We start from the raw sequence: 23391 nt of genomic DNA on the forward strand, positions 1-23391 counted from the left end.
CACAATATTAAGAAACAACAACCTGGCTTACTTGATTAAGACCAGAGGAAAAAGAACAGCGTTTATGGAGAGCAACAGCTTACAAAGAGCACACACTGGGAGGTGTGGGGTGGGGGGTAGTTAAAAAGTCTGACCTATAAGCATCGGGTCCAATAGTCAAATCTTTACCTGTGTAAATGTATCAAGAATTTACATGGAACTTTTATGATGTGTGTACCCCTGTGTTTAATATACTCAAATAATGATCAATTTGGGGGAGAAATGCTCCCTCCAAGTCACATTTAGTAGGACTATTTCCACGTTCAATAAAACAGCCATCCTCTTCTGTGTCTTGACTTCAGGTGACCCACTGAATAACAAAGTGTTTTCCTCTCTCAACAGTACAGTTTCTCAGCCTCCTGTAGCTTCTTCTGCTGTTCAGAACTTTTTAACATGGATGTCAATTGTTTACTGCCAACCTTGGTGTCTGATAATTCAATATCCCGGGTTTTGCTTCAAGTTTCAAATGATCTTCAAGGGTTTTACTCATCAGCTTGTGTTTTGTGGCAGAATCTTTGAAGCTTCTGTTCTTCTGCTTTGATCTCATAAAGCAGGGCCTTGATGACGGTCCACGGTCCTCCTTGAGTCATTCTTGATACTTCACTTTTTCCTCCCTGCAAAGTCTGTGTTGTTTCCTGAACTTTTCAACCCTGTCTTTTTCATCATTAGAATACTCAGAACTTTCTTCATTACTTGGTTTTCCTCTAGCTCTCCCTCTTCTTTTACCTCAAGTTCTTGTTGTTCTGAAAGTCTTAGTTTCTTCTTCTTTTTTTCATTAATTATTTTAACAAATGGATTTGAAGGTCTAAATTCTACTCTCTTCATCTACTTGGAAGTCAGGATTTTCAAACAACTTTAAATTGATGGTTCATGATAATATCAGGAAATCTCCTAATTTTTTCTTCCATGTATATTTTTGCTTCTCTTCCTCTTTCACAATTAATTTAAGTGCCAGCTCTATTTTTTTTTTAACTTTTGACAGTTCCTTTAACTGGACTCTGTGCATGCATTTCTTTTTTTTTCAGATCATACTTTTTCTATCTATATTCTTCATAAGCAGATAGAGGTGCCATCAATTTCGCCCTGTGATAGACTCTTATATGCATGAAAAATTCACATGTATATGTCCAGTGAAAATGAGAATGTGAGACTACATTTTCCAAGTCTTTCTGGTGACAAATTTGTAATCATTATAAACTGTGTTTTTGTTGTATTCTCTTTTAATTCTCCTGTCAGATTGTCTAAGAAGGAACACCACCTGAGAACAGAACCCTAAGCTAGATTACCAATGTATCATAAAAGGATATAACTCAGAAATAGCCAGATGGAAGAGATGTGTAGGGCATGGTGTGATGATAGCACTCATAGTTTCCAAAGTCTCTCCTAATGTGCCACTGCCTGAATCTCCACTTGTTTACTAACCCAGAAGCTCCAAGGATAAGGCATTTTTGTGAACCAAAACATGAAACATAGATGTCATATATAAAAGTATACTTATGGGGATGGTGGAGCAGAGTATTTTAAATTGACGTGGTCTCTGATAATCTGGAACATGTTTGGTTTAGAGACATCTTCAGAAAGTGGTGGAAAACTTGATTTTCTTATGTTCATTACCATTCCCTGGCTTTCAGAGACAATGAAAAAAACTAAGGTAAACAGTTCTTAGGAATTTGAGGACATCATGCCAAAAATGTCAACCATAAAGTGTTTTTTTTAAAAAGCAAGTGTACAAACATTTTCCAAATGAAATCATAGAACTGAAAAAGGATGTGATTTTTAAAATGCATGCCATATGCTAGGTATCTTCTTCTATATTAGCTTCTTCTATATTAGCTTCTTCTAAGAAGCTACATATCCACTGCATAGGATATATATAGAAAATGAATTTAGTCTAGCTAGTTTAGCAGAAATACCAAATAAAATTAAATATCTCCTAGAATCCCTGGGAGAGTTGAAGGAGAACTAGAGTTGCTTGTTGTAATTTTTGTATTAGTCATGATCAGTTTCAGATATAAATATCAATAAATTGAACATAGAATTCAGACGTGATGATAATTAGTATGAATTAGTTTTAAAACAATGGCAAATGTCTTTGAACTAAAATTGCTGGGCATCGCAAATATAAAGCAATGTTTTTTTCCTTCTAAAATATTAACCTTTAGATAACAGATTATACTTTATATACAGTCTTATAAAGTCCACTTATTGCTGATCCTCTGTTTACTAAAGTTTGACTGATCAAGTACTATTTGAGGAAGAAGACACATTAGTCTGAATCACATGTATCAAACTAGTATTAAATGATTGACTAAATTGCTGAGGAAACAGGAAAAAATTTTAATATAGACATCTTCATTAACCTCACAGGCATGACTTCACAGTACTGGTGTTTTATTGTCAAAAAGCCTTTTAAAGCCTACTTAAAAAGCAAAGCAGAAAATGATTATGTTGGGGAATCATAAATGCATATACAAAGGACAATATAAAAAGCCAATGTACTACTGTTTTGTGATTCTATACTCTCAGGATAAATTTTCCAGAGAGAACTTAATATATAGATCCAGAATGTGTTATATCTCAAAAAATGTGGACAACAAAATGATGTGCTTAGAACAAATGCCTTAGAGGAATCAACAAGGAGCTCTGATGATGACGAAACTACTTTAGAAGATGCATATGGAGAGCTTGAATAAAATATTTATATGAAATGTGAAAAAGCATATTTCTGTATTAATATGGTAATCATGTAATATGTGATTTTAATTATATTTTTATGGCTTAATACATTACATATTAAAGGTTGATATTTTACAACTTTATATACAGAATAAATGTTAATATGGTATAGTTAGTAATAATAAAAATCTTTTGGATCTTGTCCTTGGGAAAATGGAAGATGGTCATATATTTTGGGTTAACTCATAGAATGCATGGTATCTAACTCCATATGAACCATTTCCATTTAATATTTAGTAACTACTACTAATTATTATCTCATCCCTTTCCCACCCAAGATGAGGTCATTCATTACTAATCAGTTAGCAAGTCTAGAATGTAATTTACAAGAGGAAATGTCCATGTCTTCTAACTCGAGAAAGCTAGAGATTCAATTGCAAGGCAGAGGTCTTATTTAATCGTTCTAACATATGTGATTATTTTTCTTTAGATTAATGAAGACGTGTCTAGAATTCAAGAGCCACAGGGTAGACTGTCACCTCAGGCTTAGATCAACCCTTTGCTAATTAGGAAATTGTTGAGCCCAATTACATAAGTAATGATGTGACTACTGTCATTGATAACAGGAGGCAGCTAAATTAGTTTCCTGCATCCTTCATTAAAACCACAAAGGCACATTTCTTTGAATATGGAAAAAAAAAGACTACATAATCCCCTTTTGGAATCTTTTTCTCCTAGTCCTAAAGTTCCAAAATAATAGGTTGATTTTTACTAATAAGTGAGGATACACAAGTAAAACATACTCCTCTACTGACTTGTGAGTGGATTAATATGAGCCCAAGTGGGTTATTCTTTCCAGAATAATAATGACAGTTAATAGGACTGTCAAAATTATATCACGAACTTAGACCCATGTCTTCTCTAGCAAAACATGGCAGAAATAAGCAGTCCAATGATTCTCTTTAAGCTTACCTACAAAAATTGAACTTTGACCTCTTTAGGATAGCTCGGTCCAGTATTTTGATTTAAAGAATTAGTCTTTCAGGTTATATTCCCTATGCTATACTTCCATTCCTTTGACTAATTGGCAATTGAAGTCTGTACCTCTTTATCCTCTTCACCTGTCTCCCCTTTCCCCTCTCCTATGGCAAAATATTATAATATCTTTATATGGTAACTGTGCTTATCATTGCGTGCATTTAGTAATGTATATAATTGTCCAGTCTCTATGTTGTACATCTGAAACCAAAACAATATGTTACATAAACTATATTTCAATTAAAAAGATTAGTATTTTTCAAAAGCAGTTGTATTTTTGGATAATTTGATCTAAAAATATTCTAAAGATTGAATATGTTTGTAAATTTGATTGGCTTCTAATCCCACTTCTGATCTGTTTTCCTGAGCAGCCAATTCCCATGCTGTGCAAGTCATCCCCAGAGAATCCTTGTTTCTTCATTGTCTGTGGAAGATGTGTCATACATGTCTGACAAATCATTCCAGAGCTTTGTTCTTTGAAGTGTGGTCTGTGGTGAAGATCACAGAAAAGCTGCCTAGAAACAGACTCTCAGGATGCATCCCAGACCTACTGTATCAGAATTTGTAATTTTAAAATAATTGGTTTGCACTTCAAAGTTTGAGGAACACTGCCCTTGGGATTTCTTTGTTGTCAATCTTTAGAGCAGTAGTTCTCAGTGTTAGCTGCATATTAGAGTCACCTGGGGAACTGAAACAATTCCAGTCCTGATGGCCAGGCCACACGCCTGATACATCAGAATCACTGGAGGTGGTCTGGGCATCAGTAGATATTGAAGTCCCCAGATGATTACAATGTACAATCAACGCTGAAACTCTTTAGTGTGAATCAAAACCACCCCTTACAACAGATTTTGGCCCTGTAATTGCCCAGAATTTCTGTTTAGTGAGTAGTGGATGGGATCTAATGAGTAATGGATGGGGTTTAACATGTTGCATTTTGAACAAATTCCAAACTGCTTCTGATGGCCAGGCTGTGAGATATACAAAATGAGAGGATATGACTTAACGGTGGAAATTTCAAAAATCATTACCTAGGAAAAAGTGTTACTCCATTTCCAGTCTATATCCTGCTATTACTTTATAAATAAATTGATGAATTCAATATTCGTGACCCATTTGACACCCGGAACTTCAGTACCTTGAAACCTGTATCTCTACTATTCTTCAGAAACCCAATCACAGAGCCACAGCATGGATTTTTTTCAGCACCCAGGACAGTTTCACTTCTAAAAAGTTTAAGTTCATACTAGATAGATACACTGAGTGCAGCTCAACGGCCCTTGCCAATGTGCTCCTCTTTCTGGATTTTTCATCCCACTAAGTGACATCACCATTTACTTCAGCTTTCTAATCACTATGTTCCAGAGTCATCTTTGATTTTTTTTCCTTTTTACCTTATGTCCAATATGCAAACAATTTCTACTGATCATTTCCCGGGAGCACCCTTGATCATATCGCCTCTCCCTATTAACAAGAGCACTCAGCTTAGTCTCTGTCTCCTCACCGGTGTTTGCACCTCTCCTTACCCTCATCCACCCAGGCATTGACTGAACTGCTAAAAGACAACCAGCCTGTTTTGCTCCTCTAATTACAAAACACCAATAATTTTCCATTAACCTCCCTTCAAGAAAAGTCCAAAATGGCTACAGCATTCAGAACATTTCTATCACCTTATCTTCTGCCTCAGACCACATTTCCTGTGTCCCACAACTTTTCTTCATAAGCCTGCTGGGTTTCCAGACCCACTAAATATCTCATGATTCCACAAATATGCTATTTATTTCTATTCTTAAGCACATATATGTGTATACATATGCAACTAGAATATAAAACATTTTATGTAGTTTTATATAATTACATATGTATAGCAATGTATATATAATATATACCTTCTCTTCACTTTTCTCCTTTTAAAATCGAAATCAGTCTTCAAGTTTCAGCTCTCATATTCCCTCAAATGCAGTTTTTCTTAATACCCTCAAGTAGAATTAATAACTCATTCCATTTTTACCATTTACCATTTTCCTGTTGTTAATTTACATCAATATGTATTTCTTTACCAATAACAGTATTTTTCACAGTATCTTGCTGTCAATGAAAATTGTTGAATTTATTATTCTATAAATGGTAGAATTACCATGACATAGTAATTCTATGCCCTTTGAGGATTGTTACTATGCTCCATTTCAAACATATACAAAAAAGGCAGGATCGGGGAAAATTCTCTCTCCAGTGTAGGTGGGAAATTCTTCTTTCCCATTTAGAATTCATGCAGATAGACAACCCTGATAATAAATTGCCATTAGTGGTTACTGTAATATTTCTATAAAAGCATAAGTTCCAAGTCATCAAGATTCTGAAGCCCTATTTTGCCCATTTATATTATGAGAAATGAGTTGAGGTAGGAAAATGATTGAAAAAAACTTATTTTCTTGTTAAGTATCCAGTTATATTTCTGTGACTATGAAAAATATTATAAAATGATCATCTGTTTTTGTCAATTCAAATGCAACTCTTTCACATACATTTTTACATCAACATTGAAATTAAGGGAGTAAATTTTCCTCTTTTTCCAGTTGAACAGGGAAATAAAATAATTTTAATGCCACACGATTAATGACAGGATTAAGATACAGCTAGTACCTTTGTTGATTAACATAAGACTTTAGCCAATAGCTACTTTCCACTTCAATGATGTATCTGTCGAGAGCATGCTGGAAGGATGAGAGGTGATATGCTAGGTTTTTGTTCTATTGAAGTCCACAACTGGCACTCAACTACAGAATTAAACCAACTTAATATAAATATATTAAATTAGAAAAAATTTACAAATTACTAATTACCATAGCAATTTAGTAATGTAACAATTTAAGGAAGTGTTCAGGAATTACTAAATCCATGTTGTTCTAATTGCTCTTATGGCTTTTTCTCTCATGACCTGTCACTTGTTTATTACTGTCAAACTTTTTTTATTTCTTTGTTATCTCATGGCTCTTTTTCATTCTCCAGTTATAAATTAGGATGGATTTGCGGATTACCAGGAGATTTCAGAAAACCAAGTCATAGAACTATCAGAAAAATATTGTCATATAGAGAAATTCGCTCTTTCATTCTTACTTGACAGTCTGGGTGGAAGGGGAAACCCAGTAAAAGAACTGGCTCTGTCCCAAGGAAAGCCAGTCATGTGTGAGGTAGAATGACAAAGGGACCCTGATTTGGAGTGGCAAAAGCAATCCCAGACTATTATGAGCAATTTGGACATGGGGAAATAAATGTGACCTTGAGGGTTCCTTAGACCTGAGAGTTCCCCTGTTTAGAGAAGAAAACACATTAGAACCTGAGGCCAACATGGGATTTTAGGGGTAAATGTTTAAAGGGGCTACTGTCTGAGAGAAGATGAGGCGAGGACTACATTCCTGATGGACATGAGGCTAACAAGTTAGTCCATGTAGGATCTTTCAGAGGTTATAACACTTTTTATTGAACATTAGCATCCAGTCTTAGGTTTCCTGTCCATTCCCTATATCACTATTCCAGGTTTAAATTCCCTCTGGTTATCATGAAAGAGAAGTGAGAATTTTCCCTATATGAAAACTGCAACATCATAATGGGAGGATAGAACACTAGTGTTCCAGAAGGGCAGCCACAGTGAAGTGAGTGGCAGCTCACAGTAATGAGTGTGGCAGGGAAAAGAAGGCAGTGTGGAAAACCAACTGCCACTTGGTTTGACTCAAGACAGATGTGCCATGTATTTTTTTTACTGATAACTATACCACAGAAAAATGACCCTTAATAGGAGAGATTGCAAGTTAAAATTTGAATTATAATAAATAGACTTTATGACTCCTATTTATTAATTTCACTTAGTGCTTTCCTGATTTGTTCAAAATCATTTCAGAAGCCTGAGGTTGCTGTAAAGCTCTTATTTTTTAAGTGGTCACTTTAAGCACCAATATAGTCATAGATGTTCACCAAAGCTAGTAGAAGACAAAAATCTAGGGTACCTTGAAAAGTACCTGCTGCCTGGGACTCATACAGTTAAAACACACACAGACATACAAGGACTTCAGAAGGAATACGCAGTCTCTGCTATAAATCATTTCCCTATTTTTATAATATGCACATTTAGATATTTTGCTGATCTAAATTACCCTTATCTGTTAAAGGCATACATCATGTTCTACCCAAGCAAATTGTTGTAATAAATATTTAAATGTCTAAAGATGGTTACAGTACATTAGAGGAACATTTTAAAGTCATATTATTTCTCTCTGGGAGCTTTTACAATCTATTAGGGAAGTACAGCCTGTGTACTGTTAATCATTAACCAGAATAAATTGAAAGGCCATATAGAAATTGCAACTCAAGGATTAGTTTCCTACTGGGAATTAGAAAATAGAGTAGAGATTTGAAAATGATCAATCCCAAATGTGTGATATGTTTGTATTCTTCTTAACCAAACTTTAAAATAGAATGTTGATATTTTTGTGTCTATAGCTCTACTAATATGGTAGCCACTAACCACATGTGGACATCTGAATATAAATTAATTGTAATTAAATAAAACTAAGATTTTGTTCCTTAGCCGTACTAACCATATTTCAAGTGCTGAACAGCCACATTTGAATAGTGTAGATATAGATTTCCATCTCTCAGGAAGTTCTATTGAATAGTTCTGGTATATAGTATGTATGATTTTCCTTTTTTTCCTTTTCGTCTGCATTGCTCAGGTACATGTTAAAATGTAAGTCATTATTGAAATATTTGGGAACAGCATATCCCAACATTCTGGCTACCTAAAAAGGGAGACAGTTTAGTGATACAAACGTACCCCTCCCCCATTATCTGTCTTGGACCTATGATACAATGAAGTTTAAATGCTTTCAGAGTTCAGTCTTCCTGTATAGTTGGGTTATGATCATATCTCTAAGAAAAGGAAATCCAGTTACATATTCTCCCTATAGGCTAATATAGTATTTTTTGGATTTACAGAGTCTTGGGGATTGATAACATACAATTTGGGAAATAACACGTAATTAAACAAAAATGCATTCCCCTCCTCTGCCAGAGTGGGAGACCTACGTTTGCTCATGGAAACATTAGATAGTTTTGTGAATTAGAGATATTTGCACAAAGTTCAGCCTTTTTTTGTGAATTCCCAATGGGTATTAAATTTAAAAACCTCTCAGCTTCTCACCATGTGGCCATCAGGGCAAACATCAAGTCTTTGTTGGTATTATTTCTTTTCCTTTCCCAAGTAATTGCATTTTGAAAATGTAATCAAGATTAGGAACAATCGTCATTGAGTAGAATCGTGATTTTTTAAAATAGGAATCCTTACTTAGTACAACCAGTTAAGAATTTCTGTATGCATATGAGGATGAAAAATCCATGAACTGTTCTGAGGCATTATTATTAATATAATGGACAGTGGACATAGAGGATGTAGTTTGACCATCAGTCAATTATAGATTTTTTAGAGTCCCAGAGTAAAGCAAAAAATCACCAAGCCTGTAGGATTCTAGGGAGTTGCTGATAAAGAGAATACACCATAGTTTTAGCTGTGGATTACTTATGCCTCAAGTACTTAGCGATCAGGATTTATGACAAAATTTGAAAACAGTGCATTCTGATAGTCACTAGTTTGAATTATCAATTATCAGCATATCTCAGAGATAGTGGCCAAGCTCCTGAATGTTCTGGTGACCATATGTCCTTGATTCAGTCCTCTGCCTTTATATGTGCTTCCTTATCAGTCAAATTCTGTTACCTCAATTGTTTTCAGAAGTCTGATTGACTCAAATAAGCCAACTTTAATATTTCAAAGACCATAGGACTACCATTGAATAAATGTCATGTTGCATCTACCTTGAATACTGTGCAGTTAAGATTTGATATGTGCTTAGTATATTAGGTTTGTACGGATGAGCTCCTTGTACATAGTCAAGAATATACAAGGAACCCATCCATATACATCACAGTTGCTACTTCTGCCAATAAGTTACTGGGGAAAAAAGAAAGGGATAGCTTAGAGAAGCTACCTCAGGTGAATTTGTGTCAGGACCCATGATTCAAATGATCTCTCTTTTAAACTGCCTAACATATTCACGTTACTTCATGAAAAGGCTTGCGATGTTATTATTGGGGGCAAAAATACTACTTTTCTTTTCTATAATAGGAAATCCAGAAAGGTAATCGCTTGTAAAAATTTAAGCTTGTAAAAATTAGTTCTTGATTGCTTTTGTGCAAAGCCTCGTCCATATCATCTAAACCATGGGCTTCTTGAACATAAAGGGTGGGGAATTATTTGGAAAACTAATTTGCAGCAAGAGCATTTTATTTGTTCTATAGTCCAGAATAGTGAGGTTCTGTGGTGTAACTTGAAAGTGCAAGATTGCCCTGTGTGCACTATATCTGTGATTTGGCAAGTCCAGAGAACCTGTAGGTTAGCTCAGGGCATCAAGGAATATAGAAAAACAAATTGTCTTGATCATCCATAACAGCCCCACACGTGCTGGTATTAATAAGCACTTTCATCGCATAGCCTTGAAAAGAAAGGACAGAGACTTATTTAGTAGGAAAAGAGCAGACCCATACCTATATACCATATATCATACATAAGGTCCTACCATATACCATATTTTAAACATGTGAAAGTTATAAATTAGATAATAAGCTGTTAGTCAAATATTTTACTCTAGACAAATATATCTTCATAATTAAAATATTGAAAATACATATAAAATTATCACTTTTATATTACTGAAAGTTAGCACGCACAAAAAAGACAACTAAATATATTATTATTGCCCACCTTTGATACTCTATTGATGGAACAGCAACGTTTGAATAATAAATGGAACATAAATAATTTACAAGTGATTTTAAATCTATCCCATAAAATTTACTTTGTCTCACAGAAAAATCACTATTCTGTAATAATCAATATTTCATGTACATTTTTTCCCTTGTGGTAGGCAGAATTCTAAGATGGCCCCCCAAGATTCCTTTCAACCAAACACTAATCTAGGCACAGTACCTGGTATAGATAGATGATAGATGATAGATGATAGATAGATAGATAGATAGATAGATAGATAGATAGATAGATAGATAGATAGATACAAGTGTTTAATAATATAAATCTTTACATTTAGTGGGTTTTAATATTGTCATTTACTCAGTTGAATTGGAGACAGTAAGTGATTCAGAGTGTGCTAAGAATTAGCAAAACCATCTCAAATATCTAGAAATGAAATAATTATGGGAAACCATAGAACATTCTTGTTTCCAATAGAAATCTTATTCTGCTCTGGTTAGATTTTAGCTCTTGATAAAGATGAAATGCAAAGGATACAGACATTTTTTTCATAATTATAACTTTTAGAGATGCTTTTCCAAGAGCATTTTTTTATAGGTCTCAAAAGAGTCTACAAAATGTATTCATCCACCGGATATAAAAATATATATGTTTAGTCTTGCCTGACCAATAATGAGGCACTCATAGCCTTTAGGAAGCAGTGAAATTTCACTGGGCTTTTGAATACAGTGTTAGATTTATATCCATCTGATTCAATAGATGTCTGTGTTTACATTCTAGTAGCACACAGTGATATTTATGTACAGTGAGCTCTGAAATGAGTCTTTACGTATAACATGCTGGGGTGCTTGCTTCTCTGAGCAGAGGAAGAGTTACATGTTTTGTCCATAAGTGTGTAACTGCTTTCTAAATCTCTGAAGATAAATTATAAGCAGCTCTAAGGTGAACATATATATGCAAACATGGGTGAGAGACACACTAACAGACAATTACATTAATGGCAGTTGCTAAACAAGTATCAGTAATTACATTGGACTTTAGGGGAAAATATTCTTCTCTGGCAACAGAGACGGCTCATTTCTCTCACTTGATTTCAGTTGTTGCTATAGAAGCAGGGCTTGCTCATGACTTTAACAGGCAATTGATGTCATTTATTCATCACGTTGAAAAATTTTAAAACTCTCATTCTTAATCCATTTAAATCTATTTTCTAGCCCTATCTCCAAAAAGAACCCTTCGTTTAAAAAAGATCGTGTTTCTGTTCTTGGCCCTTTCTGGCATATTGAATATATGTGCCAAGGGCCAACAACTTGATACTTCTTTCTTAAATTTCTCTTCCTTTTCAGTAGCAAAGTAGTCTCAGATATATCCCTGTAATTATTTTACCATGTTTCTTTAAAGGAAAACATTGGTATCCTTTTTCTACAAACGTTACTCAACAGAACTTTGGGTCTTTCATGGTGGTTCTAACACTAGATTCTTTCAGGTTTAGAAGAAAAATTATTTTCATTTAATTGCCCTCAGTTGGATTTTGCACAGCTGACTATCTGGAAATTTTCTGGTAAAATCCTAGACATGTTCCAAAAAGAGGGAACATGGTGGTTTAATTTGGTATATGCACTAAATTTCTGACATAGTGATTTCATTTGGTTTATGCACTATTAACTTACAAAGCAGCATATTCATTTATGTAAACTTTTTTTTTTAAATAAGGAGTTAGAAAAGCTAGAGACCTAATAATTTCAAGACAAGGGGTAGGACTTTTCATTTTTACTTTCTTAGATAGAGATTCTTAAACTTCATCATTTTGGAGGTTGATTTATATATATATACACACATATTTAGTTTAATTTTTCTTTATTATGATTTATGATAAGAGATAACTGGAAAACACATAAAAAGAAATATGTAAAATAATATATTCAGAAAACAATAAACTTAATTTTGGTGCCAATTCTTAGAACAAGAATAAAAATCTCATGTTAAGTGACCATTTTGCAAGCCCTAGAAGTCCACAAACTGGTACCTTATCAAAACGGGACTAGAACAAAATTCTCCACACAAGAACTCTTCACACAAAATACCTTATCATCTCAAGAGCCAAATAGGTAGACTTTGAATCCATGTATTTGGGATTTTCTTCAGGTCATGAGAGCAAGATGCCCTTCTTCCTGAAAGAACAACAGTAGTTATTGTCCCACACATAGGTTTCCTGCGTTGCTTCTATCCACCTACCCAACAACTGTCATTAGCTTCTTTGCCTAGATGTAAGCCATGGAATCACTAAATTCTCTAGCACTCCTATATTGAAGCATATTAAACAAAACAAATCAAAATCAGTGCACTGACAGGCTGCTTAAAATTCAAATGTTGGTTGGCAGTTTTCATTCATTTTCATTCATTTTATTTATACAATTTTTATTAAGGTATTATTGATATACACTCTTATGAAGGTTTCATATGAAAAACAATGTGATTACCACATTCACCCATATTATCGACTCCCTGCCATACCCCATTCAGTCACTGTCCATCAGTGTAGCAAGATGCCACAGTTACTACTTGTTTTCTCTGAGCTACACTGTCTTCTCCATGATCTGTCCCCCGCACCATGTATGCCAATCATCATACCCTTAATCCCCTTCTCTCTCCCTCCCCTACCTCTCCCCTTTGGTAACCATTAGTTACTTCTTGGAGTCTTTCATCTACTGATGGACACTTAGGTTGTTTCCATATCTTGGCTATTGTAAATAGTGCTGTGATTAACTGGGGGGTGCATATATCTTTTTGAATTTGAGAACTTGTATTCTTTGGGTAAATGCCTACGAGTGGAATTCCCAGGTAAAATGGTATTTCTATTTTTAGTTTTTTGAGAAACCTCCATATTGCTTTCCACAATGGTTGAACTGGCTTACAATCCCATCAGCAGTGCAGGAGGGTTCCCCTTTCTCTGCATCCTCACCAGCATTTGTTGTTCTTGGTCTTTTCGATGCTGGCCATTCTAACTGGTGTGATGTGATATATCTTATTGTTGTTTTAATTTGCATTTCCCTGATAATTAGCAAAGTGGAGCACCTTTTCATGTGCCTGTTTGCCGTATGAATTTCTTCTTTGGAGTAGTGTCTGTTCAGAACCTCCGCCCATTTTTTAATTGAATTATTTGCTTTTTGTTTGTTGAGGTGTGTGAGTTTTTTTTATATATTTTGGATGTTAACTCCTTTTCAGATATGTCATTTACAAATATATTCTCTCATACTGTAGGATGCGTTTATGTTCTGCTGATGATGCCTATGCTGTACAGAAGCTTTTTAGCTAGGCATAGTCCTATTTGTTCATTTTTGCTTTTGTTTTCCTTGCTCGAGGAGATGCATTCAGGAAAAAGTTGCCATTGTTTATATTCAGATGATTTTTGCCTATGTTTTCTTCTAAGAGTTTTATGGTTTCAGGACTTACATTTAGGTCTTTGATCCACTTAAAGTTTACTTTTGTGTATGGGGTTAGACAATAATAAAGTTTCATTCTCTTGCATGTAGCTGTCCAGTTTTGCCAACATCAGTTGTTGAAGAGGCTGTCGTTTCCCCAGTGTATGTCCATGGCTCCTTTATTGTATATTGATTGACCATATATGCTTGGGTTTATACCCAGACTCTTTAGTCTATTCCATTGTTCTATGGTTCTGTTCTTGTACCATTACCAAATTGTCTTGATTACCATGGCTTTGTAGTAGAGCTTGAAGTAAGGGAGCATGATCCTTCCTGCTTTATTCTTCCTTCTCAGGATTGCTTTGGCTATTTGGGGTCTGTGTTTCCTTATGAAATCTAGAAATATTTCCTATAGTTCGTTGAAGAACGCTGTTGGTATTTTGATAGGTTTACATTGAATCGGTAGATAGCTTTAGGAAGGATGGCAATTTTGACAATATTATTCTTCCTATCCATGAGCACAAGATGTGTTTCCATTTATTGGTACCTTCTTTAATTTCTCTCATGAGTGTCATGCAGTTTTCAGAATATAGGCCTTTACTTCCTTCATTAGGTCTATTCCTACATATTATATTCTTTTTGATGCAACTGTGAATGGAATTGTTTTCCTGATTTCTGTCAGTTCATCGTTAGTGTATAGGAATAGTGCATAGTGTATACAGAATATATAGATTTCTGTATATTCACTTTTTATCCTGCAACTTTGCTGAATTCAGATGTTAGACCTAGTAGTTTCAGAGTACATTCTTTAGGACTTTTTATGTACAATATCCTGTCATCTCCAACAGGGACAGTTTAACTTCTTCCTTGCCAATCTGGATGCCTTTTATTTCTTTGTGTTGTCTGATTGCTGTGGCTAGGACCTCCAGTACTATGTTGAATAAAATTGGGGAGAGGGGGCATCCTTGTCTTGTTCCTGATCTTAGAGGAAAAACTTTCAGCTTCTCACTGTTAAGTATGTTGGCTGTGGGTTGGTCATATATGGCCTTTATTATGTTGAGGTACTTGCCCTCTATACCCATTTTGTTGAGAGTTTTTATCATAAATGGATGTTGAATTTTGTCAAATGCTTTTTCAGCATTTACAGAGATGATCATGTGGTTTTTGTCCTTTCTGTTGATGTGGTGGATGATGTTGATGAATTTTTCAATGTTGTACCATCCTTGCATCCCTGGAAAAAATCCTATTGGATCATGATGGATGATGTTTTTATGTATTTTTGAATTTGGTATGCTAGTATTTTGTCAAGTATTTTTGCATCTATGTTCATCATGGATATTGGTCTGTAGTTTTCTTTTTTGTGTGCTGTCTTTGCCTGGGTTTGATATTAGAGTGATGCTGGCCTCATAGAATGAGTTTCAAAGTATTCCTCTTCCTCTTTTTGGAAAAGTTTAAGGAGGATGGGTATTTGGTCTTCACAAAATGTTTGATACAATACAGCAGTGAAACCAACTGGTCCAGGAGTTTTGTTCGTAGGTAGTTTTTTGATTACCAATTCAATTTCATTGCTGGTATTTGATCTATTTCTTCTGGGTCAGCCTTGGAAGGTTGTATTTTTCTAGAAAGTTGTCCATTTCTTCTAGGTTATCCAGTTGGTTAGCATATAATTTTTCACAGTATTCTCTAATAATTCTTTGTATTTCTGTGGCATCCTTAGTGATTTTTCCTTTCTCATTTCTGATTCTCTTTATGTGTGTAGACTCTCTTTTTTTCATGATATGTCTGGCTATGGGTTTATCTATATTGTTTATTTTCTCACAGAACCAGCTCCTGCTTTCATTGATTCTTTCTATTGTTTTATTTTTCTCTATTTTATTTATTCTGCTGTCATCTTTATTATGTCCCTCCTTCTATTGACCTTGGTTCTCATTTGTTCTTCTTTTTCTAGTTTTGTTAATTGTGAGTTTGGACTGTTCATATGGGATTGTACTTCTTTCCTGAGGTAGGCCTGTATTCCAATATACTACCCTTTTTAGTACGGCCTTCACTGCATCCCACAGATTTTGCAGTGTTGAATTATTGTTGTCATTTGTCTCCATATATTGCTTGACCTTTGTTTTATTTGGTCATTGATCCATTAGTTATTTAGGAGCATGTTCTGAAGCCACCATGTGTTTGTGGGATTTTTCATTTTCTTGGCATAATTTATTTCTAGTTTCATACCTTTGTGATCTGAGAAGGAGGTTGGTACAATTGCAATCTTTTTGAATTTACTGAGGCTCTTTTTGTGGTCTAGTATGTGATCTATTCTTGAAAATGTTCCATGTGTACTTGAGAAGAATGAGTATTCTGCTGCTTTTGGGTGGCGTTTTCTGTAGATGTCTCTTAGGTCCATCTGTTCTAATGTGTTGTTCAGTGCCTCTGTCTCCTTACTCATTTCTGTCTGGTTGATCTGTTGGAGTGAGTGGAGTGTTGAAGTCTCCTAGAATGTATACTGTGCACTCTATTTCCATTTTTTATTCTCTTAGTATTTGTTTCACATTTGTAGGTGCTCCTGTGTTGGGTGTATATATATTCATAATGGCTACATCTTCTTGTTGGACTGACCACTTTATCATTATGTAATATTCCTCTTTGTCTCTTGTGACTTTCTTTGTTTTGAAGTCTATTTTGTCTGATACAAGTACTGTAACACCTGCTTTTTTCTTCCTATTAGTTGCATGAAATTCCTTTTTCCATTCCTTCACTTTTAGTCTGTGCATGTTTTGGGGTTCTAAGTGAATCTCTCATAGGCAGCATATAGATGGGTCTTGGTTTTTTATCCATTCAGTGACTCTATATCTTTTTATTGGTGCTTTCAGACCATTACATTTAGGGTGAGTATCAATAGATATGTATTTATTGCCATTACAGGCTTTAGATTCGTGGTTACCAATGGTTGAAGGGTAACTTCTTTACTATCTAACAGTCTGACTTAACTCAGTATACTATTTCAAACAGAATCTAAAGGTTCTTTTTTTCCTCCTTTTTCTTCCTCCTCCATTCTTTATATATTAGGTATCATATTCTGTACTCTTTGTCTATCCCTTGACTGACTTTGGGAATAGTTGATATGGTTTTGCATTTACTTAGTAATGAATTGTTCTACTTTCTTTATTGTGGTGTTATTACCTCTGTTGACAGCTATTTAACTTTAGGAATACTTCCATCTATAGCAGTCCCTCCAAAATACATTGTAGAGACAGTTTATGGGAGGTAAATTCTCTCAACTTTTGCTTATCTGGAAATTTTTTATCTCTTCTTAAAATTTACATGATAATCTTGCCAGTTAGAGTATTCTTGGATTGAGGCCCTTCTGCTTCATTGCATTAAATATATCACAACACTCTCTTGTGGCCTGTAAATTTTCTGTTGAGAAGCCTCATGATAGCCTAATGGGTTTTCCTTTTTATGTGATCTTTTTTCTCTCTCTGGCTGCTTTTAATATTCTGTCCTTATTCTTGATTTTTGCCATTTTAATTAATATATGTCTTGGTGTTGTCCTCCTTGGGTCCCTTGTGTTGGGAAGTTTGTGCACCTCCAGGGCCTGAGAGACTATCTCATTCCCCCAATTACCTCCTCAAAGACACTTTCTACCCCTTTTTCTCTCTCTTCTTCTTCTGGTACCCCTACAATATGAATATTGTTCCATTTAGATTGGTCACACATTTCTCTCAATATTCTTTCACTCTTAGAGATCCTTCTTTCTCTCAGTGTCTCAGCTTCTTTGTATTCCTCTTCTCTAATTTCTATTCCATTTACCATCATCTCTATCTAATCTGTTTTTAAATCCCTCTGTTTTATGTTTCATTTCCTAAACTATGTTCTATAATGATTGAATCTCCATCCGAAATTCTTCCCTGAGTTCTTGGGTATTTCAAAACATGTTTATGATTTTTATTTTGAAGTCTCCTTCAGGAAAATTGATGAGTTCTATATCATGTGACTCTTTTTCTGGTGTTTGTGGGATTTTGGTTTGAACCTGAATCCTTTGACATTTCATGTTTGTATGTGGTGCCCTCTAGCATCCAGAAGCTCTACTCCCTGGAGCTGCTCAGCCCCTGGAGTGATGCTGGCCATCTCAGGGGAGTGGTGCTGATGCTTGCGGGGAGGAAAGAGCTGTTTCCTGCCTCTCAGCTGCTATGCCTATCTTCACTGCCAGAACCAGTGGACCAAGCACAAAGGTGTAAGCCTCTATGTTTTGCATTTGTAGCTGCCATAGACGGGGATTCCCTCTGGCTTGCCTGACACCAGAACAGGGGTTTCTGGTTTGGGAGTGAGGTGCGAGCTGACTAGGAGGAAGGCGCAGCAGGCTGGGTATCACGGTGGGGATCTGTTGAGCTGCATAGTCAGCCATGGGGATGGAGCGCATGAAGCTCCTGAAAGTTCCCAACCTGCTGGGCAGAGTGCACCTGGACAAGTTTGTCCACCTGTCCTTTCTCCTGAACAGTAAGCTCTGTGATATCCTTGCCCCTTTAGTTGCCCTCTTACTGTTAGGAAGTCTCTCAGACTGCCCGCTTTTCTTGTGTCCTAGAGCAGCCAGATGTGGATCCCTGTTTTCCACACATGGCTGGAATTTCAGTCTCTCCAGGTATTCTGCCTGTATTAGCTTTTCAACCCCACTAATCTCCAGAGCACTATGCAATGTAGGTCCATGCTCCCAGAGCAGATCTCCAGGGCTGGGTGTTCAGCAGTCTTAGACCTCCATTCCCTTCCTGTTCCATTTCTCTTCCTCCTGCTGGGTGAGCTGGGGTGAGTGAAGGGCTTGGGTACCACTATATCATGGCTTTGGTACATTACACTGTTCCAAACCTGGAACAAATTGTTGTTGTTCCAAACAATTATCTCAAACCTGATGAGCTCAAATCTGGTGTCTTTGCTCCTCAATTCCACCCTTAAGGCCTAATTCTCCTTTTCTATCTTAGTGAAAGTTTACTTTTTTCCAGTTTTTAGGCAAACTATCTCACACCTCACACATTCCCCATGTAATCTATCAGCATATCCTATCAGCTCACCCTTCAGAAATTATTCAGTACCGTATCACTTCTGCAATAACTAACCCCCATAAAGGAATCCTCACCCTCCTTCACATGGACTTTTGCAAGTCTCTTCACAGGTCTTATATTCATCTTTGTGCAACTATAGTTTATTCTCAACAGAGCAAGTAGAGCAATCCTTCGAAAAGTGGTACATCCCATCACTCTCCTGTACAAAACCAACCAGTGCTTACCAGCTCATGCACAGTAAGAGACAAGGTCCCTGCAAAAAACCCAACACTATTCCCAGATCTGCCCACCTCTGTGCAGTGCTCTGAACTCACCTGACTCCAGCCAGACTGAATTTTTTACTGTTTCTCCAACAGACTAAGTATGCTCTGTCTCAGGAGCTCTGCCTTCTCTTTTCCCCTTTGTCTAATGCAGCCACTGGCTCACTTCATCACTTCCTCTCGTCCAATCAGAGAGAACTTCCCTGACCACCCTGTATGAAACAGCACACCTCCACCACCATTACCCCCCTCCCCCTTTCCTGATTTATTTTTCTTTGGATTACACTTATTATTACATGACATGTTATATATTTCTTAAAATTTATTTTGAGTTTGTCTACCTCCACTAGACTGTGAACTCCATGAAAAAGGGACTTTGCTTGTTCACTTTACTTCCCAGGGACTGGCACCTAGTAGGCTCTGGAGAAGTATTAATTAAAAGGGTGCACATATGAATTGCATAGTGTCCTGTGCAAGTGAACACCACCTGTTCATTACAACACACATTTTGGGTTGAAATAGTCATGTAAAAAGTAATAACTCCAGTCTAGATGTATTTAGGATAACCTCTTTTTCACAGAATACTTTTAAGGACATAGGTACATGTGGAATCATCAACTCTTGCTTAAATAGTTTTTACTTTTAATTTCTAAAAGGAAACACTATATTTTTCATTACTTTGCTAAAAGTTTCCTTTATGTACCCCACCAATATCATGATCAACTAACATTTATTGTTCGCCTGCTATGTTTCAATCTTGGTCTGTTAGCATTGTATCTCCAGTAGCTTGCACTCTGTCTCTAGAGAGCTGAGTACTGGAAGATTCAAAAATTAAGAAAATATGTAGCATAATACAGGTAATGATCAAAACTGCCAAATACTATAATTTTATTGCTTCAGAGAGGACTCTTAAATATTTCTGGGAAGCTGTTTTGCTTACCAGCATGTCATTCCTTAGAATTTAATAGTTCCCTATCTAAATAACTTACCAAATTCATGTTTTATTAATTTTCAGGCAATAGGATTGTGGTTAAGACATTGTTTAAACATTTGATTATTGAACTTGATGAAAGAGTAGCACCCCACAATATAATGAATCATTGAAGGTGCTTTATTTTTGACAGTGAAAGTACTGTTTTACTACTTTTTTTTCCTTCACTTCTGCTAGAAGTATGTTCTAGTCCCTAGTAGTTACCTCACCCTTAATCCTTTAATCCCTTGGCATACTGACAACTCAAATATTTAATCTTATAATAACAATAATCTAAAATTCAGAGATTTACATGAAGACTCACAAAAGAACAGTGGTTCTTCTGTTTTTCATTTCTCAGTCTCCAGATTGTCCAAATTAGGCAAAGTGGTTTCTGCAGTTATCACTGGGCCACAAGTGTCTGGTTTCCACTCAAGCTAAAAAAAGCTGTGCTTAAAAGACAGGGCCACCATAATAATACTAAAGGTAGAATAATGAGCCTAAAAATCTGTTAGCAATAACCAGGTTAGTTATTTATAATATAGCAACTAATAGGCCTATTTAATTTTCTCTTTGTATTTTGCTTCAGGATTCCCTCTTAAACATTTATGTGTAATCATACCTAGGACTGAATTATTTATGTTAACTCTAATAATTTCTAGGCTTCTATGCATTTTAGGTTTCTATAAAATTTCTTTAAAAAAATGCATACATGAGAGAATATGTCATTACAAGCAAAATATTCCATTGTTTGGAATAAGACTCTCCTTAAGGGTAAGGAAACATAAAATGTCTACTTTTTGTCCTTAAAGGATTTCAAACACACTAACACAGCTTTAATTCCCACAGAAAACTGCTTCATTGACTACATTTTTTACCTATATGATTATAAAATAACATTGTAATTTGATGTGTTAAAGAGTAGGTACTCTTCTTTAGGCATAATTATTTCTACCCAGCACAGTCTAATTGGGTTTATAATTATTCACTTAAAAGTGAGATTTTTTTGGGTCCATCTACAAAATGATTTGTCAATTATCTGGCAATATTTGACACTGTGATCTTACTAGTAGTATATGATCTCACAAAGCTAGAAACAAATCTATTTATGATGAATCTGAGAGTCTAAAGTTGCTTGAAGCAGTGATAGAAATAGTTTTTAAATTAATGAGTGCTGCCTAATGTTGCAAACTAGAAATATTTTTCTAGCCTTAAGTTCCTCTCAGATCATCAAATACTAACAACTTTAATGCCTCTGGCTCAGCTATATATCATTTCACCAAAGGATTAATGCCTATTTTAAAAAATAGTCTTTTGAGATCATTCTAGTCTGGAGAAAAATATTTTACTAAACCCCTCTGCCTTGTAAATAATCAAGGTCCACTAGAGAACATACACCTGGGAGTCTATTTCATTCATGTCAGCAAGCCACTTGGGATGACTTTTAAACAAGTCAGGGCCTTGACTCACAGGTCACATTCTGTAGGTGAAGAACAACCTGCTTTCAGTAACAAATGGTGTTTTGAGACCTAATTAGAACTTGGAATGAAGTAAGAAAACGTTTGTGGCTAGTTACAAAATTCAGACTTAGCTGTAGAAGCTTGAGGATGACATGAAGGATGGTGAACAAATCGAACAATTCAGTTTCTATGAGTAGCTGTGTGACAGTGAAAAAACAAGAGCTTTGGAGATAGACAAAGAATTAAGCATCTAACCTTGAACATCTAGCAGCTTAGCATCTTTATCTGGAACAAGCCACATATTACCACAACTATATCACTATTATCACTACTAGTATTAGTTGTAGCTGTACTTTAGATAACTTACCCAATCACAGAGATAAAGAAATTAACTTCTCTAAGTCTCATAGTTTTTGCTATTTTCCAAACTGGAAAAAAAAAAAACAAGGTAACAAACCCTACATTTTGTGTTGTAAGAGTGAGTTAAGTTCTGTAAAGCTGCTAGCTGGCATTTAGTGGAACTTCAAAAATTGAGTACTCTTCGACTGTTAATGGTTGGTATTAGGACACTGATAATTCTTCAATCTGAACTTGCTGAATTTAGCACAAACCTAATTATAATAGTGGCAGAAAGCAAAACTTTTTTTTTTACAATCTTAAAAACTTTTTTGAAATACAAGTATCTAAACTAGAGTTTAAGGCTACTTCTGATTATAATCCGCTTCCCTAAAACTTATCAAATGGAGCCATGTGACATACTTGACTTTCAATATATATTTGTTAAATAAGATTTAATGATTCCATTCATCAAATAAAAATGTTGAAGACTTTTGATACCTATTTTTTAATGAACATATTGAATTTATAAATTTGCACTGTAAATTCTGATTTGTAAACTCCAGAAAAGTAGAAGTGACTTGAGAGAGAAGAAAATATTGTTTGCTGTGTACCTTTTATGTCCCAGGCAATCACCTAAGCATCAAAGCTAATATATAAAGTGGTTTTCTTTTCTTTCAACAACTGCACTAAATGCGCTGTGTTGCACAGCTAACCCATCCACAGTTGACAGGTGGATCACTGAAATTCTCTGGGGGACACATTCACCTTGGAGTCCTCTACCACGACTTTATCTCAATCTACTTGCACAATTCATTTTCAATAACTTTCCATTACTAAACAGTCCCTATCCTACAGTTTTCCTACTCACCTCATCCCCAGGAGGTTAAACGTGAATGGTGTGGGGTTTAGAAGTGTGTGTGTAGGGGGATGTTCTGGTTGCCACATCTCTACCTGACACTGTCCCTAGTGTGTGTCTTCCTAGAAAAGTCAGATCTGGGTGGAGGTGGGGAGGCTGTCTTCTTGGATGATGGCTCCTGACAAAACTGTGGTCCTCTCATTAATCAGTGCAAACTCCTCAACTTGCTCCTTGTCTTGGGCTTGATAGTGACAGGTGGGGCCCTATAGGTGAAGGCCTGACTCCCATGCAGTTCACCTGGACACTGGTGGTCCCTTATGAAATTAAATCCTACACTTTCATCCTTCTGGCAGCCTCACATTTCATTCCCCTGAAAAGTACATGTATTTGACCCACACTCCTATGGTCCCCTGTAAAACCATGGCTCTGTGTGCTATCTAGCCTCTTGGTGAGTTATGAGTCTAGA

At 35.7% G+C, this 23391-nt stretch overlaps 1 pseudogene; it reads right to left on the minus strand.

The window, feature by feature from the left end:
• Window positions 1-177: 177 nt before the first annotated feature.
• Window positions 178-18406, minus strand: LOC108408820 (nucleolar protein 10 pseudogene; annotated as a pseudogene).
• Between the last annotated feature and the right edge of the window lie 4985 nt (window positions 18407-23391).

This window comes from Manis javanica, chromosome 5 (genome assembly GCF_040802235.1).
Source record: "Manis javanica isolate MJ-LG chromosome 5, MJ_LKY, whole genome shotgun sequence".
Taxonomy (NCBI): Eukaryota; Metazoa; Chordata; class Mammalia; order Pholidota; family Manidae; genus Manis; species Manis javanica.